Raw genomic sequence first — 26,771 nt, 5'->3', positions numbered from 1 at the left:
TCACAACAGTGAGGATGCATTGATTTCTTGGATAGACTCCTTTCCATCTGTTTGTTTCTGATAAAAAACCAAACCCCTTTCTTCCAGGGGTTTACAACTAACATAACATTAACTCTCTGGGAACCTATAGTCACTTCTCAAATTAATTTGAAACTGAGGGCTAGAGTAGAATTAATGATCTACACTAAGTCCATTTTACAAGATTTCTGGCATCTTTAACAAAAGTAGGAGCAGTTCCCATTTTCATTCATTGTCTCAAGATTTTGGCTGTTGCTCACTTTGAACTTCTAACTGAAAACAATTAAGTGAGTGTCTGGGGTGAGGTGCAAGAGTTAGACAGTATTTCTCCCTTCTCCCCACAAACCTGTGAGGAAATTACTTCCAGACCGCTTCTCCAGCCCACCCTTCCTGCAAGAGTGATCTCTTCCTAAGACTCAGCGCAGCACCAAACACAAAGAAGCCCAGTAAATATCTTTCAAATAAACTCCTTATTAGCTCTAATAGTTTGGTTGATACCTCAAGGTTTTCTAAACACAAAATCATTTCAACTGCAAACACAAAAGGCTCGAGTTTTTTGTCTGTAGACTTTTAAAAATTCCTTTTTGTTTTCATAACTGCAAAGTTGGATACAAGTCAAAAGACCAAGGGTATTTATATGACATTAGTGACTTTTCAATACTTTAATAATAGTTTTGATGAATGAAATACAATGTGCATTTTAAAATAGCTGAAAATCTACCCCTTTACTTTGTCCAACCTTGTAACTAGTCCATGCCATCTATGATCCACAGCTGCACTGTCAAATTTTGATAGCATTATAAGTAAAAGGAAGTGCCTTAATTCTTCCTTAAAAGTGTTTTTAACTTCTAAAAAAGGGGAGCTAGCTAGTGAAGAAAGAAAGAAACAAGAGAACAAAAGAAAAAAAGAGGAGTATTTCTCTCCAAAGTAAATAACATTGCTTGACCCCACACAGATCCCTCCCTCTTCAAGACCCTCTCTAAGAGATGCAGCATTCCAGGCCCAAGTGAGCCTGTATCAGGTAGGTGACACTGGAGTACATTGGAGTCATCCTTGCCTTAGTAAGAATCTGTCAAGGGAGGGGTCAGGAGGGTCTTTTAGGCGGAGCGACCAGGGAAGGCAAACCCAGCTTAGCAACGCCCCTTTGCTGAATAAATTGGAGCTGTCTCCACTAGGATTATAGCTGCAGGCAGCCTGGATCCCAGGCAGCAGGGAGTGACAGAGACCAGACCAGACACACACAGCCTTTCCAGCGCCAGCGCTGTGGATGGGGAGCGGCCACCAGGCTTGAAAGAAGCCCAGAGCTGGGCACTGCACACGGTGAGTACTGACAGATGTGCTTGCCACCTTGGGAAGATTCTGGGGAAGGATCCAACTTGATCCCGGGTCTGTGAGTACATGGTCTGTGAGTTCCTACCCTCCCTAGAACTGTTCACCATCCCCAAATCAAATGAGGGGCTTCAGGGGTGGTATAGGCTTCTTTGCAGTTTAGTCCAAATTTTAATTGTTCAAGTAGCAAGCCAGCAAATTTTCTCCTCCATCCAAGTAAGTCTAAACTGCGACGTGAAGCTTGTGTGGACACAGGACCCATTTGAAAGTTATGCAGCTTTTAGGTAAAGTTAAGGGGGGCCTCCTCCACGTCCTCCACTTCCCAGACAAGCTTTTCCCCTTCCAAGCTCTCTGCTAGGGAGGCTCCAGCCCACTACCAATGGGGTCAGTGGCCAAGTACATGGGACAAAGTTAGGCACTCTGAATTATTCCCCAAAGCCCTTTGTGTTTTTTAAATAGCAAGTGGAGAAACACAGGAACTAACTCCAGCTGTTTCAGCCTCTGCATATCCCTGATTGAGGTGAGATTTTAGTGAAGGTCCCAGTTTGGGGCCTCCACTCCTCCTCATCTACTATCCCATTTTTCAGTTCTCTGTCTTAACAGCCAGCGAGCCCTGAGCTCCAGAGTCCAGCCAATCTTCCCCACGGCCTGGCCTCTCTTGTCGTGGTGTCTTTAGATAAGCATCAGAGAGCTGGTTATTGATATCTTGTTTGCTATGCCCACACTGAGTACCAACATCCCACCATTGACACGGACCCACCCCTACCTCCATCCCCACCCCACCTCTATATCTGTTTTTTTCCCTGTTCCCTAATCACATTCAGGAGGCTAACTGGGTTTAGTTTAATGCCAGGAAGAGAAAGTAACCTTAAAGGAGGAAAATCCCCATCCCCTTTGCTACTTATAACCCCCATGAACAACTGGCATCACCTTTTGAAGGTGCTTCAGCCCCAAAATGGCTCCTAGTAGATGTCATTGGGGAGGTTCCTGGGGCTGAGGTATAAGTTTTCCTCCCATTTCCTGGGGTTTTTAAACAAACAAGCAAATAAAACAAAGAAACAAAAGAAAACACTTGCCCTGCTTACCCTAGCAGTTTACCTAGTTATAAAATCCCCACTTGGTTAATCTCTCCTCAAGCTCTTTTGATTCTGTATTGACTTTCTGGGACCAGCCTTGTCCTGTCCATCACCACTCCTCAGCTGGGAAGTAAAGGGAACAGAGATCAGAGGAACAGAGACTTCCTCTGATCTAGCCCTGTGGTAGGAAAGGTTGCTTTTCAGCAACTCTTAACCTATGTCTGCTCTTAAGGTCTCTTTTGTTCTAAATTCCCCTAAGCAAGGCTTGGTGTCACATACTTGTCATTCCAGCACTCAGAGGATGCTGGCAGAGGGATCAGGAGTTGAAGACCAACCTTTACTATATAGCAAATTCCAAGCCTCAAAAAGCGAACAGGCAAGAAAACAAGACAAGGCCTTGATGCTTTTCATTTTTTTTTGTTATATTCTCTCTCTCTCTCTCTCTCTCTCTCTCTCTCTCTCTCTCTCTCTCTCTGTGTGTGTGTGTGTGTATGAAAGAGAGAGAGAGAGAGAGAGAGAGCGCCTAAAGCTAATTACTCAATTAAACAGCCCATGTACGGAGTCTGCAAAGCAGACAGCCCAGCTCTGCTGCAGTGTTCTAGTGAGAGTTACAAATATTCATCCCCAAATTATGAATGGCAGTTCCTGTAATGTAAGCTTTTGGTCCAGGGAATCAACCCAAATATGGAGGTGTCAGCATTGGCTAAAGTTTCCTGGCTGTCAGTCTTAAGTCTGCAATATGCTTGGACCCATGTTCTTCTGAAGGTTCTGATCTTCGGTTCCTTCAAGGTGTCTCGATCTCTAGTTCTGCTCACTTTGTCCTTAAGCTGAGTAACTGCCTCATGATTTCCTAATCCAGTGGATTGTCTCAGTGTAGGGAAGACTTGCCATCTTAAGACCTGGACTCCAGATTCTAGAATGTCTTTCTGTCACTGTTGCTGTGGCTGGTCTCTCATCTTCAGCCTTTCCTCTCTGTCTTACTCTGGTTTGTGAAGCACTCAGGTTTCTCACTGTGCCTTTCTAGTTTGGAGTCAAACTGTATTTGTGTGCTCGTGTGCATTTACGCTGCTGTGGCTCCTCACTGTGCTGCTACCACGTGCAGCAGTAACTGCCATCTGCCTTCTGTTAGAGGAACGATAGAAAATGCATGCTAAACTTCTACATATGAAGGCCAGGGTGCAGTGTAGCCTAGGAAGGAATATGAAGCACAGTTTAGCTGCTGCCCACCTGATTCCGCTCTGTACTCGCACAGTGTACTTTTCAGGATAACAGTCGAGAGGTGCTGTATTTTACTTCCAAAACTGCACTATGAACAGAGATCTAATCTCTCCCATATTTACATGTTTTTGCAGACTGATGCAAACTCCTGTCTTCTGACCTCATGCTTACCACTGAATCTAGTCTCTTTTCTGCTCAGTCATGTCTGCCAAATGTCAAAGAATTTCCCAAGCTAGCTAGTCAACTTTTTTTTTAATTTACGTCCAAATATTGCAGAAATTAAAAAGTTGATTTTAAGTCCCACAATGAAGCAAAACAATAATCAGAATGAAAATACCTAAGATCAGTTTAGGAGTGTTTTAATCCCATGTTACTTTGCAGAGAAGACACATTGCCTTTTTCCCTGCTGCAAAGCACTATTCTTTTTTCTTTAAGTCATTTTAAAAACGTTCTCTTTAAAATTTACCTGACGTCATTGTGTAAGATCTCACATATTAGAGCAGCACACTAAAACTCTCATAAACAAAGGAAGGTGTGTTTGATTTCTATCCTAGATTTGTCTGTACCTACAGTTTCTACTGCATTCATGATTTGAATTTTAGCTCCTTAAAACAGCTTCTTAATGGTTTACTAACACAGCTTTAACTCATTAGTATCTATGGATATTTAAAGTAATATTCAATGATAAATGAATACCACTAGCTTACTACTGTTCTTCAACATTCAGTTATGGGGAAAATATAAAGAAGTATAAACTTCCCAGATATTTTATTATAAAGTGTTATTCTACTAATGTCGTTGGAAAAGAAGAAAACAAAGATACGTTTAAACAGTTTAAACAGTCATGGTTATGCCAAGTGGATATTGTTTTATTAAAAGTAAATGTTCTCTGATTTTCACTTTTTTTATGACAGATGTTCACTAGGCGGGAAAGTTTCTTTGCATATGAAAACTAAAAGCAAATGCTGTGTGGTCAACTTAGTTTAGATTATTTTATAGGTCAATTCAGAATTATTTACTTTTGTTTTGTTTTGTTTGCTCAGTTCCTCAGTGGGCCAAAGAGTCCTCAGGCAGGCTAGCAAATAAGAATTCTGTTTAGAAGTTTAACTCTAAATATTTCAAATATTAGAAAGCTATCTTTCCCGTCACGCTTAACGCATGTTCGTGTGGAACCTGGTGCTAAACCATTCGTAGACGACCTGCTTCTGGGTCAGGGTTTCGTACGTAGCAGAGCAGCTCCCTCGCTGCGATCTATTGAAAGTCAGCCCTCGACATAAGGGTTTGTAAAAAAGTAAAAAATAAAAGAAAGCTGTCTCTAAGGCGCATCTTGAGTCAGAGGGGGTGTCTAGAATCCGCTGGTACTAGTGAAGCGTTCATTTCCATATGCAAGAACATTTACAGCTGCTTGCACAGTCTGACTTTGAAGAGGCTGAGGTTGTGAAGAGGGTGAAGAGTGAGTTCAAGGCTCCAGAGGCAGTGCACCTGCTTGGCTCATGTTCCCACCGCCATTGTCTTCAGATTTAAAATCATGCAATTAATAATTCTTTGGTTTGGGTCAACTTCTATGTGATTTTCATCTGTTTTATGTAAATAAAATATATACCTTGATCTTTACCAAACTATTAAAAATCTTCTTTAGATCAATTAGTTTAAGTATCAGTGATTAATTAAAAATAAGACTATTGAAAAATAAGAAAGAAAGGATAAAAGTGATCTTGGCCCAACACAGGTGTTGGGCAAGCTAAAAATCTATTTAGAAAAAAAGAGATATTTTAAATCACTTCTCTTGTCTTACCTTTTAGTCTATTGTTCAGTTCCCACTACTTTCGTAATAACTACTACATCTTTCCACATCTCCTAAGACTCCCATACCTTCAGTAGTAGGAACCACAGAAATGCTTTCTCTTACTACCCTCATGGTCTCACTTTTTGAACACTCCACAAAAGTTACTGCATTGCCCTTTTGTTTGTAGGCTGGATCTTTTCAAAAGAAGTACGTCAGGTGTGCAGTGCATTTTCAGATCCCCATATTTTAGAAGGTAAATATTACAGCAAAGCTACATTTCTGGTGTCATCTAGGTATATTTTCCAATTATACACAATAAAATGGCTTAGAGTTGATGCTTCAGGCTTACCAACAGGGCAATTAGACATAGTTTCATTTTTCCATTGGAGGAAGTAATATCAAAAGAAAAGCAAAGAGGGTAAAATGTCAAGGGGTCTAGAGAGATGTCCCAGCAGTTATGAGCATGCATTGATCTTCCAGAGGATCTGAGTCTGTGTCCCAGCACCTCTGTCAACTTGCTTTCAACTGCTTGTCACTCCAGAGGGTCCAACATTCTCTTCTGGGATCTAAGAGTACTGTACTTATGTGCACACACATACACATGAATGATAATAATAAATCTGTGTTTAAAATAAAAGAATAAAAGGTTGAAATATAAATCAGTGATTCTTTGTGTTTAGAGGCAAATGAAGTAAGAAGGGGAGAATATCGAAATATTCTGGAAAGATATTAAATATCTACATATCATGCATGACTTCCTTTCTACATCAGTTTTTATTTTTAATCATGTGTGATAACACTGGTGTAAACTTTATACCAAAAAATCCTAGCAAACTTATAAGTAAAACTCCAATGTATTGTCATTTTCTGTCAATGTCCTCAGAGAACATTTAAAATAAATAAGATGACATTGTTTCACACACACACACACACACACACACACACACACACAACAAAACATACATACTTTTCCTCTTCCTGTGGTGTGATTATTTGGAAGCATTTGATCACAATGAAGATGAAAGTCCCATGATAACCAAACTATATAAAGAAAAACACGTTCTCAAACGGTCGTTGGTGGTTTTATTTTAACACCACCAGTGATAAAACATTTACAAACCAGCACTCCTTTTGTCCTACATACTCAATCAGATCGAATGTGTACTATGCTTGTGTTCTTTGGTTCCCACCATTTTTCTAGTAATTACTCATTCATTCTACACCTCGTAAGATTGCCACCCCTTCGGTGACAAGGACCATGGCAATGTACTACTAACAAATGTTAATTGCTTATTGCTTGCTGCCATATTTGTAGTTTGGTGTGTTTTCAGTGGCAGTATGGAAAGCCTTCGATGAATTTTCAGATCTCTATATTGTAGAAGATAAATATGAAAGTGAAACTTCCTTTTAAATGACATGTAGATAAATTGTCCTATCATGTACAACAACATGGCTTGAAGTTGTCATTTATATCCCTTCTTAACGGGATGGCTAAACATCAATGCCATTTTTCAGTCTGAAGAAAAATGGCAAAAGAAAAGCAAAGAATGAAAAAGAAGAAAGTGCTAAAATGTAAATCATTGTTTTGAAATGTGTTGAGAAGAAGTCAAAACAAGGCCACTCAGTATATTCTGGAAGGATGTTGAGTCTGCACTTATAATACGCACCTTCTTTTTTTTTCATCTGTATTAAATTGGGTATTTCTTTTTTTTAAATGTACACTTATTTTTATTATCAAATTATGCAGTCTAAATTATGGATTCTTTCCCAGCTAGCAGCATACTTGAAAAGATTTGTAGAGCTGTGAAGATTACATGCACAGAGAAGCCAAATGTGAAATAGTCTTCACTTGCTTTCAACATTTAACAGAACAAAAGAAACAACCAGCTGGGTAATTGATAGGAGTAATGGACTCTGGTATTTATTTAAATACTAAGAAAAGAAAAATACTTTTAAATGTAATAAAAGCTAGACTCTTGGGTTTTCTCCTGGAAAGATTAAAGAGACATCAACTTATATATTTCTGCTTTAAGCAGATCTGAGTTCATAAATCCTTCATGGAATATTAGCTAGGATGGAATCAAATTAGAATGTAGTTTAATATTTTTCATCTTTATTAACTTGGGTATTTCTTATTTACATTTCAATTGTTATTCCATTTCCCGGATTCCAAGCCAACATTCCCATAACCCCCTCCCCTCTCCTTCTCTATAGGTGTTCCCCTCCCCATCCTCCCCCCATTACTGCCCTCCCCCAACAATCACATTCACTGGGGGTTCAGTCTTGGCAGGACCAAGGGCTTCCCCTTGCACTGGTGCTCTTACAAGGCTATTCATTGCAACTTATGAGGTTGGAGCCCAGGGTCAGTCAATGTAAAGTCTTTGGGTAGTGGCTTAGTCCCTGGAAGCTCTGGTTGCTTGGCATTGTTGTTCATATGGGGTCTCAAGCCCCTTCAAGTTCTTTCAGTCCTTTCTAAGATTCCGTCAACAGGGTTCCCGTTCTCAGTTCACTGGTTTAATGATGGCATTTGCCTATGTATTTGCTATATTCTGGCTGTGTCACTCAGCAGAGATCTACATCCGGTTCCTGTCAGCCTGCACTTCTTTGTTTCATCCATTTTATCTAGTTTGGTGGCTATATATGTATGGGCCACATGTGGGACAGGCTCTGAATGGGTATTTCTTCTGCCTCTGTTCTAAACTTTGCCTCCCTATTCCCTCCCAAGGGTATTCTTGTTCCCCTTTTAAAGAAGGAGTAAAACATTTGCATTTTGCTCATTCTTCTAGAGTTTCATGTGTTCTGTGCATCTAGGGTAATTCGAGCATTTGAGCTATTATCCACTTATCAATGAGTGCATATCATGTGTGTTTTTCTGTGTCTGAGTGAGGACTGAGGATGATATTTTCCAGTTCCATCCATTTGCCTATGAATTTCATAAAGCCATTGTTTTTGACAGCTGAGTAATATTCCATTGTGTAGATGTAACAAATTTTCTGTATCCACTCCTCTGTTGAAGGGCATCTGGGTTCTTTCCAGCTTCTGGCTATTATAAATAGGGCTGCTATGAACATAGTGGAGCATGTGCCTTTGTCATATATTGGGGCATCTTTTGGGTATATGCCCAAGAGAGGTATAGCTGGGTCCACAGGTATGTCCAATTTTCTGAGGAAACTCCAGACTGATTTCCAGAATGGTTGTACCAGTCTGCAATCCCACAAACAATGGAGGAGTCTTCCTCTTTCTCCACATCCTCTCCAGCATCTGCTGTGGCTGGAATTTTTGATCAGCCATTCTGACTGGTGTGAGGTGGAATCTCAGGGTTGTTTTGATTTGCATTTCCCTTATGACTAAAGATGTTGAACATTTCTTTAGGTGTTTCTCAGCCATTTAGCATTCCTCAGCTGTGAATCTTGTTTAGCTCTGAACCGCATTTTTAATAGGGTTATTTGTCTCCCTGCAGTCTAACTTGTATATCTTGGGTAGGAGCCCTTTATAAGTTGTAGGATTGGTAAAGATCTTTTCCCAATCTGCTGGATACCATTTTATCCTAACAACAGTGTCCTTTTCCTTACAGAAGGTTTGTAGTTTTATGAGGTCCCATTTGTTGATTCTTGATCTTAGAGCATAAGCCACTGGTGTTTTGTTCAGGAAATTTTCTCCAGTGCCATGTATTCAAGATTCTTCCCCACTTTTTCCTCTATTAGCTTGAGTGTATCTGGTTTGATGTGGAGGTCCTTGATCCACTTGGACTTAAGCTTTGTACACGGTGATAAGAATGGATCCATCTGCATTCTTCTGCATGCTGACCTCCAGTTGAACAAGTACCATTTGCTGAAAATGCTATCTTATTTTCCATTGGATGGTTTTGGCTCCTTTGTCAAAAATCAAGTGACCATAGGTGTGTGTGTCTATTTCTGGGTCTTCAATTCTATTCCACTTGTCTATCTGCCTGTCTCTGCAGAAATACCATACAGTTTTTAGATCTATTGCTCTGACTACTGCTTGAGTTCAGGGCTAGTGATTCCCCTGGAAGTCCTTTTATTATTGAGGATAGTTTTAGCCATCCTGGGTTTTTTCTTATTCCAGATGAATTTGCAAATTGTTCTGTCTAACTCTATGAAGAATTGGATTGGTATTTTGATGGGGATTGCATTGAATCTGTAGATCACTTTTGGTAAAATGGGCATTTTTACTATATTAATCCTGCCAATCCATGAGCATGGGAGGTCTTTCCATCTTCTAAGATCTTCTTCAATTTCTTTCTTCAGAGGCAGGAAGTTCTTATCATACAGATCTTTCACTTCCTTGGTTAAAGTCACACTGAACTATTTTACATTATTTGGGACTATTAGGAAGGGTGTCATTTCCATAATTTCTTTCTCAGCTTGTTTCTCTTTTGTGTAGAGGAAGGCTGGTTTATTTGTGCTAATTTTATACCCAGCCACTTTGCTGAAGGTGTTTATCAGGTTTAGAAGTTATTTGGGGGGTTGGAGATTTAGCTCAGCGGTAGAGCGCTTGCTTAGTGAGCACAAGGCCCTGGGTTTGGTCCCCAGCTCCGAAAAAAAGAAAAGAAAGAAAAATAAGTTATTTGGTGGAACTTTGGGATCACAAATATACTATCATATCCTCTGCAAATAGTGATATTTTGACTTCTTTATTTACAATCTATATCCTGTTGATCTCTTTTTGTTGTCTGATTCCTCTGGCTAAGACTTCGAGAACTATATTGAATAAGTAGGGACAGAGTAGGCAGCCTTGTCTAGTTCCTGATTTTAGTGGGATTGCTTAAAGTTTCTCTCCATTTAGTTTAATGTTAACTCCGAGTTTGCTGTGTTTGGCTTTTACTATGTTTAGGTATGGTCCTTGAATTCCTGTTCTTTCCAGGACTTTTATCATGAAGAGGTGTTGAATTTTGTCAAATGCTTTCTCAGCATCTAATGAAATGATCATGTGGTTTTTATCTTTCAGTTTGTTTATATAGTGGATTACGCTGATGGTTTTCCATATATTAAACCATCACTGCATAACTGGGATGAAGCCTACTTGATCATGATGGATGATTGTTTTGAGGTGTTCTTGGATTTGGTTTGCAAGAATTTTATTGAGTATTATTGTATCGATATTCATAAGGGAAATTGGTCTGAAATTCTCTTTCTTTGTTGGGTCTTTGTGTGGTTTAGGTATAAGAGTAAATGTGGCTTCATAGAAGGAATTCGGTAACACTCCATCTGTTTCAATTTTGTGGAATAGTTTGGAAAGTATTGGTATGAGGTCTTCCTTTAAGGTCTAATAGAATTCTGCACTGAACCCATCTGGACCTGGGCTCTTTGAGGTTGGAAGACCTTTAATGACTGCTTCTATTTCCTTAGGAGTTATGGGGTTGTTTAACTGGTTTATCTGTTCCTGATTTAACTTCAGTACCTGGTATCTGTCTAGGAAATTGTCCATTTACTCTAGATTTTCAAGTTTTGTTGAATATAGGCTTTTGTAGTAGGATCTGATGATTTTTTAAATTTCCTCTGATTCTGTAGTTATGTCTCCCTTTTCATTTCTGATTTTGTTAATTTTGACAAACTCTCTGTGTCCTCTAGTTAGTCTGGCTAAGGGTTTATCTATCTTGTTGATTTTCTCAAAGAACCAGCTTTTGGTTCTGTTGATTCTTTGTATAGTCCTTTTTGTTTCTAGTTGGTTGATTTCAGCTCTGAGTTTGATTATTTCCTGCCTTCTACTTCTCCTGGGTGTATTTGCTTCTTATTGTCTAGAGCTTTTAGGTGTGTTGTCAAGATGCTGATATATGCTCTCTCCTGTTTCTTTTCTGCAGGCACTATGAACTCATGCAGAACTATGAGTTTTCCTCTTAGCACAGCTTTCATTGTGTCCCATAAGTTTGGGTATGTTGTACCTTCATTTTCATTAAATTCTAAGAAGTCTTTAATTTCTTTCTTTATTTCTTCCTTGACCAGGTTATCATTGAGTGGAGCATTTTTCAACTTCCATGTATATGTGGGCATTCTTTCCTTTTTGTTATTGAAGACCAGCTTTATCCTGTGGTAGTCTGATAGGATGCATGGGATTATTTCTATCTTTCTGTATCTGTTGAGGCCTGTTTTGTAACCAATTATATGGTCAATTTTGGAGAAAGTACCATGAGGAGCTGAGAAGAAGGTATATCCTTTTGCTTTAGGATAGAATGTTCTACAAATATCTGTTAAGTCCATTTGGTTCATGACTTCTGTTAGTCTGTCCATGTCTCTGTTTAATTTCTGTTTCCATGATCTATCCATTGATTAGAGTGGGATATTGAAATCTCCTGTGATTATTGTGTGAGTTGCAATGTGTGCTTTGAGCTTTACTAAGGTTTCTTTTATGCATTAGGTACCCTTGTATTTGGAGCATAGATATTTAGGATTGAGAGTTCATCTTGGTGGGTTTTTCCTTTAATGAATTTAAATAAAGTATCCTTTCTTATCTGTTTTGATGACTTTTGGTTGAAAATCAATTTTGTTAGGTATTAGAATGGCTACTTCAGCTTGCTTCTCAGACCATTTGCTTGCAAAGTTGTTTTCCAGCCTTTCACTCTGAGGTAGTGTCTTTCTTTGTCTCTGAGGTGTGTTTCAGGTAGGCAGCAAAATGCTGGTTCCTCATTACATATCCAGTTTGCTAATATGTGTCTTTTTATTAGGGAATTGAGTCCATTGATGTTGAGAGATATTAAGGAATAGTGATTGTTGTTTCCTGTTATATTCGTGTTTGGATGTGAGATTATGTTTGTGTGCTTTCATTCTCTTTGTTTTGTTGCAAAACGATTGGTTTTTGCTTTTTCTAGGGTGTAGCTTGCCTCCTCGTGTTGGGATTTACCATTTATTATCCTTTGTAGGGCTGGATTTGTAGAAAGATATTGTGTAAATTTTGTTTTGTCATGGAATATCTTGGTTTCTCCATCTATGTTAATTGAGAGTTTTGCAGGATACAGTAACCTGAGCTGGCATTTGTATTCTCTTAGGGTCTGTATGACAACTGTCCAGGATCTTATGGCTTTCATTGTCTCTGATGAGAAGTCTGGTGTGATTCTGATAGGTCTGCCTTTATATGTTACTTGACCTTTTTCCCTTACTGCTTTTAATATTCTTTCTTTGTTTTGTGCATTGGTGTCTTGACTATTATGTGACAGGAGGAATTTCTTTTCTGGTCCAATCTATTTGGAGTTCTGTAGGCTTCTTGTATGTTTATGGGCCTTTCTTTCTTTAGGTTAGGGAAGTTTTCTTCTATGATTTTGTTGAAGATATTCACTGGTTCTTTGAGTTGGGAGTCTTCACTCTCTTCTCTACCTATTATCCTTAGGTTTGATCTTCTCATTGTGTCTTGGATTTCCTGTGTGTTTTGGACCTGTAGCTTTGTCCATTTTACATTATCTTTGACAGTTGTGTCCATGATTTATATGGAATCTTCTGCTCCTGAGATTCTCTCTTCTATCTCTTGTATTCTGTTGGTAATGCTTGTGTCTATGGCTCCTTGTCTCTTCCTTTGGTTTTCTATATCCAGGGTTGTCTCCCTTTGTGCTTTCTTTATTGCTTCTATTTCCATTTTTAATCCCTTCACATGTTTGATTGAGTTTTCCTGTAAATCTTTCAGGGATTTTTGTGTTTCCTCTCTAAGGGCTTCTACTTGTTTTCTTGTGTTTTTCTGCATTTCTCTAACGGAGTTCTTTATGGCCTTCTTAAAGTCCTCCATCATTATCAGAAATGTGATTTTAAATCTAGATCTTACTTTTCCGGTGTGTTTGGATATTCAGTGTTTACTTTGGTGGGAGAATTGGGCTCTGATGACACCATGTAGTCTTGGTTTCTGTTGCTTGGATTCCTGTGCTTGCTTCTTGCCATCAGGTTGTCTCTAGTGTAACCTTGTTCTAGTATTTCTGGCAGTGGCTTGACCATCCTATAGGCCTGTGTGTCTGGAGGGCTGTAGACCTGTTTTACTGTTTTCTTTCTGCCAGTTATGGGAACAGAGTGTTCTGCTTCTAGGTGTGTAGTCGTTCCTGTCTACTGGCATTCAACTGTTCCTGTGGGCATGTGTCCTGAGTCCACCAGGCAGGTCACTTGGGGCAGAAAAGTTGGTCTTACCTCTGGTCTCAGGCCTGATGTCGCTCCTCAGGGTTCGCTTTCAGCTCTCTGTGAGGGCAGCAACCAGAAGGGCCTGCCCCTCCTTCTCCAGGGTCCCTGTGCCCAGGGGTCCCAGTTGGCACTAGGCGTTTTCCTCTAGAGTCTAAAATGTGGGCAGAGAGTAGTCTCCTCTGGTTTCCCAGGCGTGTCTGCCCCTCTGAAGGTCTAGCTCTCCCTCCCCACACCTTCTTTCTGCTCCTTCTTCCCCCTTCCTGTTTTCTTGCATTGCTATTCAGTCACCTCAGGCCCACAGACTAGCACCCTGGGCATCACCTGAAAATTTATAAGAAATACAAACTCTGAGACCTCAACCAGACTAGCTAATGAGAATCTACATTGTCACAAGAGTCCCAGATGATTCAAAGATATTAGATTTAGTGAAATTGAGTATATAGCACCTATGTCTTGGATTAAAGTTATTACCTTAAAGGTTATTTTTGAGAACTTTGAAGAAAAATTTCAAAACTTTTTACAAAGTAGCAGATTTTTTTCTGTCATTTTTATACATATTTAATTTGGGATGACACATCTCTCCCTACTTCCTCTCTGGTAATTCCCTGTCTCTTTACTCTTCATCCCTGATTAAACCTTCCACTCTAGAGTCTTCCTTTTCACACTAATATCACATGTATTCCACTACCCTCCCTTCTCCTCCCTTTTTGAAGCTTCTGGGTTTTGTTTTTGTTTTCCCTTTCCATTCTTGTAGTCTCCCTTTTTACTTTCTTTTCCTCTGCATAAATGCATCCCAATAAAAATAAAAAGATTGAGTTAAAAGCTAGCATCTGCATGTATGAGAGACCATGTGTTTTTCTTTCTGAGCCTGGGCTTCACTACATCCTACTAGGTTTTCCTGTAACTTTCTATTTTATTCATCTGTATTACATTTTATTATCCATTTGCCCTCTGATAAACATCTAGGCTGATTCTATACCCTGGCTATTGTGCAACAAGCACAGATGAGTAAGAACCTCTGTAGTAGGATGTAGGGTCTTTTGGGATATATGCCCAGGAATGGAATAGTTGAATCATATTGTCCTTCTATTTTTAGATTTTAGAGACACTAGTATACTGATTTCCATCGTGCTTACATCTGTTTATATGACCACCAACAGCAAATATGGGCAATTTATTTAAAGATTTAATGTGCTTCTCCACAAAATTCTAACACCATTCTTCCCAGAAGCAAAATCACATTTTGATAAAACTACAATTAACTGAGCTGGTATTGAGCTTTTCACAACAATTCTATGAGATAGTCTCTACTTTGTCCTCATTATATGGTCTGGAAAACTGAAAATAAGATAAAGAGCTCTCCCAAATATAGTAACTGATATAGTCGAGACTTTAAACTGAAGAATTATAATTTCAAACCCTGTCCTATTAATTTCAGCCCACAGTCTATTCTCTACTCTAGGCTACCTATGTTTTAATGAAAGCTAACTATTTAAAAGTTGAAAGTTAGAATTTGAAATCAAGTCCTATTTTCCTTATTTGGCAAAAGAAAAATGCAAGGTCTCCTCTATTTTATTTAAGACATGTGAGTTTATGTAAAATGTTGAAGAATTCAAGTTTTTGTTCTATTTGTAAAAATACTAAAAATAGAACAACCCACTCTAACTCATTGGTAGTATACATTTAGCATGTTGGTGAAGTGGAGGGATATGTGTATACCAGTTTATCATAGTTTTGCCTTTTGCAAAGAAATAGTGTGGCCCCAGTTCAGATTATGTAGCCTAGCTATGTGGGAAATGGAAACAGAACAATTTCTATAGTCAAATATTTGAGAATGACCCTTGTCAAAAACTATACAATATAAAAGAAAGAATGACATAGCTTATACATTTTTGTTATCTCAATTAAAATGTTGTTTAACCTGCAGAATTCTTTTCTTTTTTCTCTTTAATGTTATAAAATTTTCTCTTGGGCAAGTCACATAAACTGTACAGCATGTCAATTTAAATCAGCAATAGCCCTTTTTGAAAACTGTTACTATGCCCATTTACCTCAAGCATGGTTTTATAATAAATAAAGCCACCATAGATTACAGACTCTCAAGTAGTGACGCCTTATTTGAAGCTTGTGACTTCCAAAATGATTCAGATTATAAACTTTTCATTTCAGTACATGAAAGTTTTTTGAAAACATTCAGATGGCCCTGGCCAAATGTTTCTGAAATACCTCCTTCATTATTGTTAAAAGACTAAACTGAACCTATATTCCTTGAGAGTACTGCTGAGGAGAGAGGTGTGCCTTCCACACTGAGCAGGCACAATATTCTCAGAGATAAACTTTGCCAGCTGCTTGGATCTAGGACTTAGTATTCTGAAAGCATTTGCAGATATGGAACCATTAAATTAGAAGGTGGAGCAACCAGCATGCTATATAGGGGGATGGGAAGGGAAGCAGCACCAAGGAGAATATCTGGACAACAGGCAAAGTATCTATAGTGCTAACAAAATGATAAACTACCAATGACCATTTTGTCTTAGTTAGGGGCTCCATTGCTGTGAAGAGGCACCGTGACCAATACAACTCTTAATTGGGGCTAGCTAACAAGTTCAGAGGTTCACTCCATTATCATCGAGATGGGATGCATGGCAGCTTCTGGGTAGGCGCAGCTCTGGAGGACCTGAGTTTTTGACATCTTGATACAAAGGCAGACAGGAAAAGACTAGCCCTAACAAGGCTAAGAGGTGGGTCCCAAAGCCTACCCTCACAGTGACAAACATTTACCAATGGGGCCCACCTCCTAATAATGCTACTCCTTGAATCAAGCATATTCAAACTACCACACATCCCCTTTGGCCATTTACATTCTGGCAAGACTCACCAAGCCCAGTTTGCAAACATAGTTGAACACAATCTATAGCAAATTCGGTTTTTTTAACCCCAAACAGATCAAAAATTCATTTATGAAGAAATGATTCTTCCAGCAAGTATCATACACTTACAATTTCATCAAAATTTTCTTCATTTTGACTCAAATTGTTTTTGTTATTAAATTCAAATATATTATTACGTGCTTTTGAATCAACATGGTATTTCTCTAGAACAGGAATGTTCCGTTAACCTAGTGACAGTAACTGTATCTCCATTCAAGTGATATCATTGTGCATGAAACATATTGTACTCTAGTCATTTACCTGCTCAGAGCTAATTGTCACTTTATCTGGAGTGGAAAAGCTTCTAAGTGTTTCCACCATAGAGACTGCTTGAATATATCCATACCTTTGGTCTCCTAAAAGAAGTACTGTCAGCAGAACTAAGCAGCTAAAGTAATAATCCATATAATACAGATGTAAGCAATCACAATATATTTTATAAAATATACATATATCACTATTTAATAATATATATCTTAGTTACTTTTCTGTTGCTCTAAAGAGATACCATAACCAAGGCAACTTATAAAAGAAGGCTTTGGAGTGAACACTTGGTTATAATTTCAGAGGGTGAGTCCATGACCTTCATTGTGGGAAGCATGGAAAGATACCGGCAGGATGGCTCTGAAGTAGTTGCTGAATGCTTATAGCATATATTCAAGTTGGAGGTGGTAGCCTGAGTAGGACTGGCATGCACTTTTGAAACCTCAAAACTCACACAGAGTGACACACTTCCTCCTACAAGGCCACTTCTTGATTCTTTTGATCACAGTTCCATAAACTAGGGACCAAGTACTCAAATAAATTGATCCTATGGGGGCTATTCTCATTAAGCTAAAATATTTAATGAGAATGTAATCATAAGTGAATGGAGCAGAACACAAAATATAAATCGCAAGCACCATTCTGTTTCTACTTGTCTTATAGATTCTTATCCAAAGGCCATTAGGGTCCGACTTGGTTTCTCAGTGTTCTAGTGAAAAGAACTGAATCATGTTGACAACAGCTTATGACCAAAATCATCAATTTAATTTTTAAGTGCTTGAGTATTTGTAGAGCAGAAAAGGAAAATTATGTATGTAACACTTTTGAATATTATTAGTTTCAGATTATAATTTTTCTTTGTTTTCTCTATGTGCTTTTAGCAATTTCCTATTTCTTTTATCTTTCTTACTTTCCATCTATCTTGGAATTATTAAGGTATGTATGAAAAAACCACATGAGAGATCTTCAGTGCTTTGACAAAGACATTTCCTGGGAACAAGTGATTGATTGTTCTGGGCCACATTCCTATTGCTATGTAAAGTGTGGAAAGACCTGCAAGGAAAAGATGGTGTTCTCTCAGCAGAGACCAACTTGAATAGTAGTCTTAGACTACCACCAGCTGAAGAACAGTACGACAAATCTCATCTTTTGTATATTTTGTTTTCCTGAAGTTAAGTAGAGCCCACAACCTTTTTTATCTTGGTATTTCATAGGACAACCAGTAAACAATATGCCAAGATTCTTTCATATTACAACACTGTAGTAAAGGTAACATACATATATATATATATATATATATATATATATATATATATATGTAATGTCTAAGTCACCTATGTGTTATCTTCCCCAGTAACTCTTAAAATTAAAATAATCCAATTTTTAAAATGCTCCAAGTCACAGTGAAAAAATATTAACAGTTATGGACTGACCAGATGGCTCTAAAAGAATAGAAAAAGCGGTTGCCAACCAACCCTGATGATCTGAGTGTGACACCCTGGACTCATGGTAGTGATTATATGACTGCACATGCACAATAGCATCATTCATGAACACATTCCTTTCTACACACAAATAAATTAATGTATTAAAATGGTTATGTAATGAACGTACCATAAACAGCAAATATAGTAGAGCAAGGTGCCACCTGCCTCTAATTGCAATATAGGAGGGGCTGAAGTAGGGAAGAAAATCAATAAAAACCAAAGAGTTCTCTTTCGATCAAGGATCTCAGTGATGGTCCCAAGTCATAAGGGAAAAGCGAGTTGGGCAGTCACTGCCTCCGCCTCTTCTAATAAGATCAATGTACAGAATGCAGAAGAGGGTGAAAAATGTGACAATTGAATGTCATTCTTAATGATGCAAACCAAGAAGTCTGACTAGTAAGAAGGGAAACAAGGAAAATAAAGTCATTAACAATGAATAAGAAAGGTACTTTCTGTGTGTAAAATTATTGTATAATGGTAATAGATCAATTATTTTTACTCAATTCCTAGCCATAAATGAATGCCAAACTTTATTTTGCTCTCCTTGAACCAGGAGCTTGCCATTTTAGCTAACGGCTGATCAGAAAGCCTCGAGGATCTACTGGTTTCTTCCCCCCCCCCCCGCAACCCCCGAAGTGCTGAAGTTACACACACATGCCACAGCACAGATCCTTTTACACAAGTCCTAGCAATCTTCAGGGCCTCATGCTTGTACACCATATACTCCCTCATATTTATTCAATGTTTTTACCCAGTCTCTTGTGTCACCACCAAAAAAAAATTGATTCATGCCAGCATGCCAGAGAGTACTTTATATATTAAAGAAGACAACAATTTCATTTGTTGTAATCTAATGACAATATTGTACACTGCATCACTTAGAGAGCTTTATTTTAAGACTAAAGAAACAGGATTAATGTCAAGATTGAAGGCAAAGTGTACTAAAGGTATAACAAATGTCTCAGACACAGCAGTTATGTATATATGTATATTAAATGAAGGTTTTACATGGTTAAAGTCACTATCACAGGACCAATCAATGAGGACAAAGTTGTGGACCGGGTTTTATTCTTAAAATCAGAACTCAAAAGTACAAGAAGACCATGTCCTTACAGTTATTATATGCAGCATAGGCTGTCAGCCCACTCCACCACAACCCTTATTTTGTTTACATATTTTACTTGATTGTGTGAACTTTTGTGCTTATTGACTGGCATGCAGTTGTTCAAAAATAATAAATGCATCACAGTGGAATCCGTTACAATGTGCCATTCTAAATAAGAACACCAGTACTCTACTTCACCTTCATTCATAAGAATTTGTTTCTTATGAACAGACCTCACATCTACTCCTTGACTGATTTCTAGATCATGACATCTGAAGACTGAAACACTGAATTTGGGAGTTAAATATTTGGAGCACCCAATACATGGCATCTGAGCATTCTGGGGACTAGTGCAAAACTCACCACTACTCTACTAAAGACATTCAGGTTTGACAAAGACATTTCAAGAAGTCCACTCTGAATAAAACTTGTCTGCCTTCAAGGGCTCTTCAATTGCCAGTGTTCAATAGGCCCAACATAGCATTTCCCATGTCACATGGTTTTCCAACTATACACCCGAAGCTAAGAATGGGCCTGAATCCCATACCTAAACATAGTAAAAGCCATATACAGCAAACCAGTTGCTAACATTAAACTAAATGGAGAGAAACTTGAAGCAATCCCACTAAAATCCGGGACTAGACAAGGCTGCCCACTCTCTCCCTACTTATTCAATATAGTTCTTGAAGTTCTAGCCAGAGCAATCAGACAACAAAAGGAGATCAAGGGGATACAGATCGGAAAAGAAGAGGTCAAAATATCACTATTTGCAGATGATATGATAGTATATTTAAGTGATCCCAAAAGTTCCACCAGAGAACTACTAAAGCTGATAAAAAACTTCAGCAAAGTGGCTGGGTATAAAATTAACTCCAATAAATCAGTTGCCTTCCTCTATACAAAAGAGAAACAAGCCGAGAAAGAAATTAGGGAAACGACACCCTTCATAATAGACCCAAATAATATAAAGTACCTCGGTGTGACTTTAACCAAGCAAGTAAAAGATCTGTACAATAAGAACTTCAAGACACTGAGGAAAGAAATTGAAGAAGACCTCAGAAGATGGAAAGATCTCCCATGCTCATGGATTGGCAGGATTAATATAGTAAAAATGGCCATTTTACCAAAAGCAATCTACAGATTCAATGCAATCCCCATCAAAATACCAATCCAATTCTTCAAAGAGTTAGACAGAACAATTTGCAAATTCATCTGGAATAACAAAAAACCCAGGATAGCTAAAGCTATCCTCAACAATAAAAGGACTTCAGGGGGAATCACTATCCCTGAACTCAAGCAGTATTACAGAGCAATAGTGATAAAAACTGCATGGTATTGGTACAGAGACAGACAGATAGACCAATGGAATAGAATTGAAGACCCAGAAATGAACCCACACACCTATGGTCACTTGATTTTTGACAAAGGAGCCAAAACCATCCAATGGAAAAAAGATAGCATTTTCAGCAAATGGTGCTGGTTCAGCTGGAGGGCAACATGTAGAAGAATGCAGATCGATCCATGCTTATCACCCTGTACAAAGCTTAAGTCCAAGTGGATCAAGGACCTCCACATCAAACCAGACACACTCAAACTAATAGAAGAAAAACTAGGGAAGCATCTGGAACACATGGGCACTCGAAAAAATTTCCTGAACAAAACACCAATGGCTTACGCTCTAAGATCAAGAATCGACAAATGGGATCTCATAAAACTGCAAACTTCTGTAAGGCAAAGGATACTGTGGTTAGGACAAAACGGCAACCAACAGATTGGGAAAAGATCTTTACCAATCCTACAACAGATAGAGGCCTTATATCCAAAATATACAAAGAACTCAAGAAGTTAGACCGCAGGGAGACAAATAACCCTATTAAAAAATGGGGTTCAGAGCTAAACAAAGAATTCACAGCTGAGGAATGCCGAATGGCTGAGAAACACCTAAAGAAATATTCAACATCTTTAGTCATAAGGGAAATGCAAATCAAAACAACCCTGAGATTTCACCTCACACCAGTGAGAATGGCTAAGATCAAAAACTCTGGTGACAGCAGATGCTGGCGAGGATGTGGAGAAAGAGGAACACTCCTCCATTATTGGTGGGATTGCAGACTGGTACAACCATTCTGGAAATCAGTCTGGAGGTTCCTCAGAAAATTGGACATTGAACTGCCTGAGGATCCAGCTATACCTCTCTTGGGCATATACCCAAAAGATTCCTCAACATACAAAAGAGACACGTGCTCCACTATGTTCATCGCAGCCTTATTTATAATAGCCAGAAACTGGAAAGAACCCAGATGCCCTTCAACAGAGGAATGGATTCAGAAAATGTGGTACATCTACACAATGGAATATTACTCAGCTATCAAAAACAACGAGTTTATGAAATTCGTAGGCAAATGGTTGGAACTGGAAAATATCATCCTGAGTGAGCTAACCCATTCACAGAAAGACATACATGGTATGCACTCATTGATAAGTGGCTATTAGCCCAAATGCTTGAATTACCCTAGATCCCTAGAACAAAGGAAACTCAAGACGGATGATCAAAATGTGAATGCTTCACTCCTTCTTTAAATGAGGAAAAAGAATACCCTTGGCAGGGAAGGGAGAGGCAAAGATTAAAACAGAGACTGAAGGAACACCCATTCAGAGCCTGCCCCACATATGACCCATACATATACAGCCACCCAATTAGAGAAGATGGACGAAGCAAAGAAGTGCAGGCCTACAGGAACCGGATGTAGATCGCTCCTGAGAGACACAGCCAGAATACAGCAAATACAGAGGCGAATGCCAGCAGCAAACCACTGAACTGAGAATAGGCCCCCGTTGAAGGAATCAGAGAAAGAACTGGAAGAGCTTGAAGGGGCTCGAGACCCCAAAAGTACAACAATGTCAAGCAACCAGAGCTTCCAGGGACTAAGCCACTACGTAAAGACTATACATGGACTGACCCTGGACTCTGACCCCATAGGTAGCAATGAATATCCTAGTAAGAGCACCAGTGGAAGGGGAAGCCCTGGGTCCTGCTAAGACTGAACCCCCAGTGAACTAGACTATGGGGGGAGGGCGGCAATGGGGGGAGGGTTGGGAGGGGAACACCCATAAGGAAAGGGAGGGGGGAGGGGGATGTTTGCCCGGAAACCGGGAAAGGGAATAACACTTGAAATGTATATAAGAAATACTCAAGTTAATAAAAAAAAAAAAAAAAAGAATGGGCCTGAATCCCCAGAATGACAGGAATACTCAACTAATAAAATCAAATTATATTTCCCCAACTGATTGACCTATCATTTTCTTTTCTCTTAATTGAGCCATCAGTATTCGATTACTGCAAACCTAATTAACTTGTGATGTTTTATTAATTAAATTAACAGAAATTAACTATATCTATTGAATGAAAAATTCCTGTGCATAAATTTCCATATTTAAGGGTTCTTAATTTTAGATGTACTTTTGAATTACTTTCTCTTGATATACATACATATGTTTCATAAATCTGAATACTGCATATATTTATAGGTATATATGAGATTCCCTCCCTTTGTCTATATGGAACTATATATATTTAGGGAAAAAACAGTGTTCAGAAAGTGTGAATAGGAAAATGAAGATTAGTGCTTTCTCTCATGCTGATTTGATTTTCTATAGTTTCTTTTGACAAGCTTAAGCAAAGGAGTTTGTTACTATTTTTAACAAATACAAGATTTTTGATGCAATATCTCTCCCATGGAGAGTCTACTGCCTCATGAGATTTCCCAGCATAAGGAAATAAGAACAAATGTGTATTAATCAGGGTCTCTTTAAAAAAAGGGTGCATGTATGCATGTGTGTCTCTATATGTATCTCTCTCTCTCTCTCTCTCTCTCTCTCTCTCTGTGTGTGTGTGTGTGTGTGCATGTATGTGTGTGTGTGTGTGTGTGTGACTTATGAGAGTGGCTTACAGGCAGTGTCCAATAATGGTCATCTCTAAATAGAAGAACAAGAAATCAATAGTAGTTTGATCCACAAGATGGGATGTCTCAACTGGTCTTTAGTATGTGAATTCCAAAAAACTAGGCTCCAATGAATAAATTTATCAGCAAGAGTGAGGGCAAGCAGGGAAAATGCAAAAGATTCCTTCTTCCACATCCTTTATATATGCGATACTACTGGAAGGTATGACCCAGATAGGATGGGATTTTAATGTCAAGTGATCTGGATTTAATGTGGGTCTTTCTACCACAAGTGATTGAATTTAAGATGAGTCTTCATACCCATGAGAGGTTTTTATCTCATAGCTACTGAGGATTTAGTTAAATACAGATGTATTCAAGTTAACAGCCAATATTCATTAGATTATCTCAAGCAGAATAAGAAAAAGATGCAGTGTCCATCACGGGAAGAAAATAATAATAGCTCAATGATTGGGAAGTTCTGTGACAGAATATTATGAAAATAATATCACTTTTGATTTCAAACAATCATGTGAATATTATTCCTTTTTGAGAGAAATTCTGTGTTTTTGTCAAGTAAGAACATTTTACATAATTGTAAACTTGGGTCAATCAAAAATTTAAAACAATTACTAGGAAACATTTTATATCAGAAAAATTAGGCTACTCAAAACCCATTTTACTCTTGTGTTTTCCATACAGAAAGATATAAGACATATCCTTCCCACCAAGAGGCAATTTTTAATATAGAACTTATTTATATTTAGTGTTCACATATCTCTGAACCTCAGAAATTGTGTGATTTTTTTTGGATGACTGTGAGCCAACTGGTTTAAGATTTGAATCCAGATTTTCTTGAAATAATGCCTTGTTATATAACCCAGGCTGGCCTAGAACTCTCTATCACCCTGCCTTAGCCTTCTAAGTACTGGAATGGTAGGTGTTCATCACCATGTCTAACTAAACCTAACCACAATTTAACAATAACTCGTAACTCCAAAGTGTAGTATATTGAATACTTCTAATAAAATTGAATTAAACTGTTCAGTGAAGTCTCTGTTGTAATTGAAGAGAGGGAGCCCTATAGAGAACTTAAATCCCTTTGCAGGACCTTCAGCTTCTGGCCTTTGACCTTTCTGGAACTCGATTTGCTACCTGCTTTCTTCTGACTTTATCCCACAGCGAAATCATACTTCCCTGGTCTCACACAACCAAAAGGCTCTGGATGTAAAAATGCGTTGGATTAACAGAAATATGTGAGGCTTAGTTCTTACCTGCTGTGCCGCCTAGCTTTATGTCAAATTGACACAGCTAGAATCATTTAGAAGAGAGAATTTCAATTGAGAAAGTGCTTCTATCAGATTGGTCTAGGGATTATTTTTAATTGATGGTTGATGTAGGAGGGCTCAACTCACTGTGAATGGTGACACCATGACCTGGCCATCCTGAGATATAAGAGAAAAAGACAGGAAGAGCAAACGATAAGGAGCAAACTAATAATGAGCACTCTCCCATGGCCTCTGTATCAGCTCCTACCTCCAAGTTCCTGACCCGACATTCCTCAGTGATGGGCTGTTACATAAAAGTTGTAGGATGAAATAAATATTTTCTTAAGTTATTGGTCACGTTGTCTTTTATATCAATAAAAACCTAAATAGTGCATCTGACAGCATATGGTTAGCTCTAAACTGAAGTCTGACTCAAAAAGAAGTATTTCTGGCAGAATTCCCAGTCCTTGGGCTAGTTAATAGTACAAGTGAAGTCATTTATTTATAAATATTCAGGAATTTATTCCCTGAAACACTCTTAATACTGACATCAAATAAAGGCATCCTTTTAAGGAGGTAAAACATTTTGAGAATACAGAAGGTATGGTCTTAAATGAGGGCTTTCTCCTTCTCACACATGAAAACAAAAACAGGTTCCAGTTAATTTGAACATATTGATAGTGTGTAAGTAGCTCTGATTTCAGAAGACTCCTATCTCTTTTGTAAATCCAGTGTCTTTGAATATTGTTTTATAAGGGCTAAATTGCCGACATCTAGTTGTTTTCCTCTGAATGTCAGGATGCTGTCGCTCTTCTCCCAGTTCTCATAGAAAAATAAGGCAGTTCTGTAGAAGTTAAACCTGGTTCTTCCCCTCAGCCCCATGCTTCCAGAAATAAGACTCAGAATCAAATACATTTACAAATACCTTGGCCATATAGCTAAGCTCTTCTCTGACTAGACAAAACTTATTATAAACCATTTTCTTTAACCTACATTCTGCCATGTAGAGGGTAACTTAGATAATATCTGTCTGCCTCAACACATCTTCCCAGAGAATCTCCCACCTGGCTCTGTCCCAGAATACTTTCTCTGTCCCAGATATCCCACCTCGATTTCCTGCCTAAACCATTGGCCATAAGCTTATTTATTTATTTATTTATTTATTTATTTATTTATTTATTTATTTATTTATTATGCACATACTATTCTGCCTGCATATCTGCCCTCATGTCTGAAGAGGGCACCAGATGTCATTATGTATAGAAGTGATCCACCAGGTGGTTACTGGGAATTGAACTCATGACCTCTGGAAAATCAGTCAATACTCTTAACCTCTGGGACATCTCTTCAGCCCCAGTCATAGACTTTTTAATGTGTGATTCATCAATACAATATGTAAGATATTCTCTCTACAATTTTCCTTTTTAGTCCAATAAAATGCTCCTTTCCTTTCAAATATGAATCAAATACAATTATAATAATTATGAAAACTATAAGGTATGACATATTTATAATGTCCAATCTATAGAATTTAGCAATAAAGGAAAATTTTCTAGTATCTATCCTATCTTAGTGCATTTAAAATTTTGTACATAACTCAAATTTTATCCTAACATATTACCATCCTAAAAATATCTTCTTGAAACTAGGACATATTCTTAAATCCTAAACAACTTAAGCTTATAGTAAGACTCTATCTACTCTTCATCCCTATCAGAGACATAAGAAGAAATAAATATTACCTGAATATAAAAGAGGGGCTGAGACACAACTTTCAAAAATTATAAAAATGACAGAGACAGCTGATTGCCTGGATAGTCCTCAATAGCCTCTCTATTATGTTGGATCATCTATCTTCAACCTTCTGACCCAGAATACCTGACAGACCATTTTTAAAGCAGGAATTATGAAGGACTGGCTTACACTGTATTGGCAGAGTTTGGCAATCAATTTCCCTGCATCTATTTGTCATTTCTAGACAGATTTGTCTGTAGTTGAATCATTTGTCTGCCACAATTGAAGCAACTCATATGGAGGTTGTTGGTGCTCATCATTTTCTTTGAGCGTACTGCCAGGAGCAGACCTGTCTCCTTATCAAACATGATTTTTAATAATAGAACATCTTTAAATGCAATATTCTGAGGATCTCTGTGGATTATTAAGACTATCTCTCTACCTATTTATTCAGCTATCCATTTATTTATGCAGCTCTAATTCTAAATCCCACCAGTATGGGAA

At 38.2% G+C, this 26,771-nt stretch overlaps 1 protein-coding gene across 1 annotated transcript in view; it reads left to right on the top strand.

Moving 5' to 3' along the window:
* Window positions 1-1,221: 1,221 nt before the first annotated feature.
* Agtr1b (angiotensin II receptor, type 1b) overlaps window positions 1,222-26,771 on the top strand; it is a 75,258-nt gene continuing 49,708 nt past the window's right edge. Inside the window, exon 1 of the mRNA NM_031009.2 lies at window positions 1,222-1,338. The gene's annotated coding sequence lies outside the window, so the exon portion shown is untranslated. The remainder of the gene's footprint in view (window positions 1,339-26,771) is intronic.

This window comes from Rattus norvegicus, chromosome 2 (assembly GCF_036323735.1).
Source record: "Rattus norvegicus strain BN/NHsdMcwi chromosome 2, GRCr8, whole genome shotgun sequence".
In the NCBI taxonomy this organism is placed as follows: Eukaryota; Metazoa; Chordata; class Mammalia; order Rodentia; family Muridae; genus Rattus; species Rattus norvegicus.
Note: the sequence above shows the minus strand (reverse complement) of the source record. Positions and strands in the feature narration are given on the sequence as shown.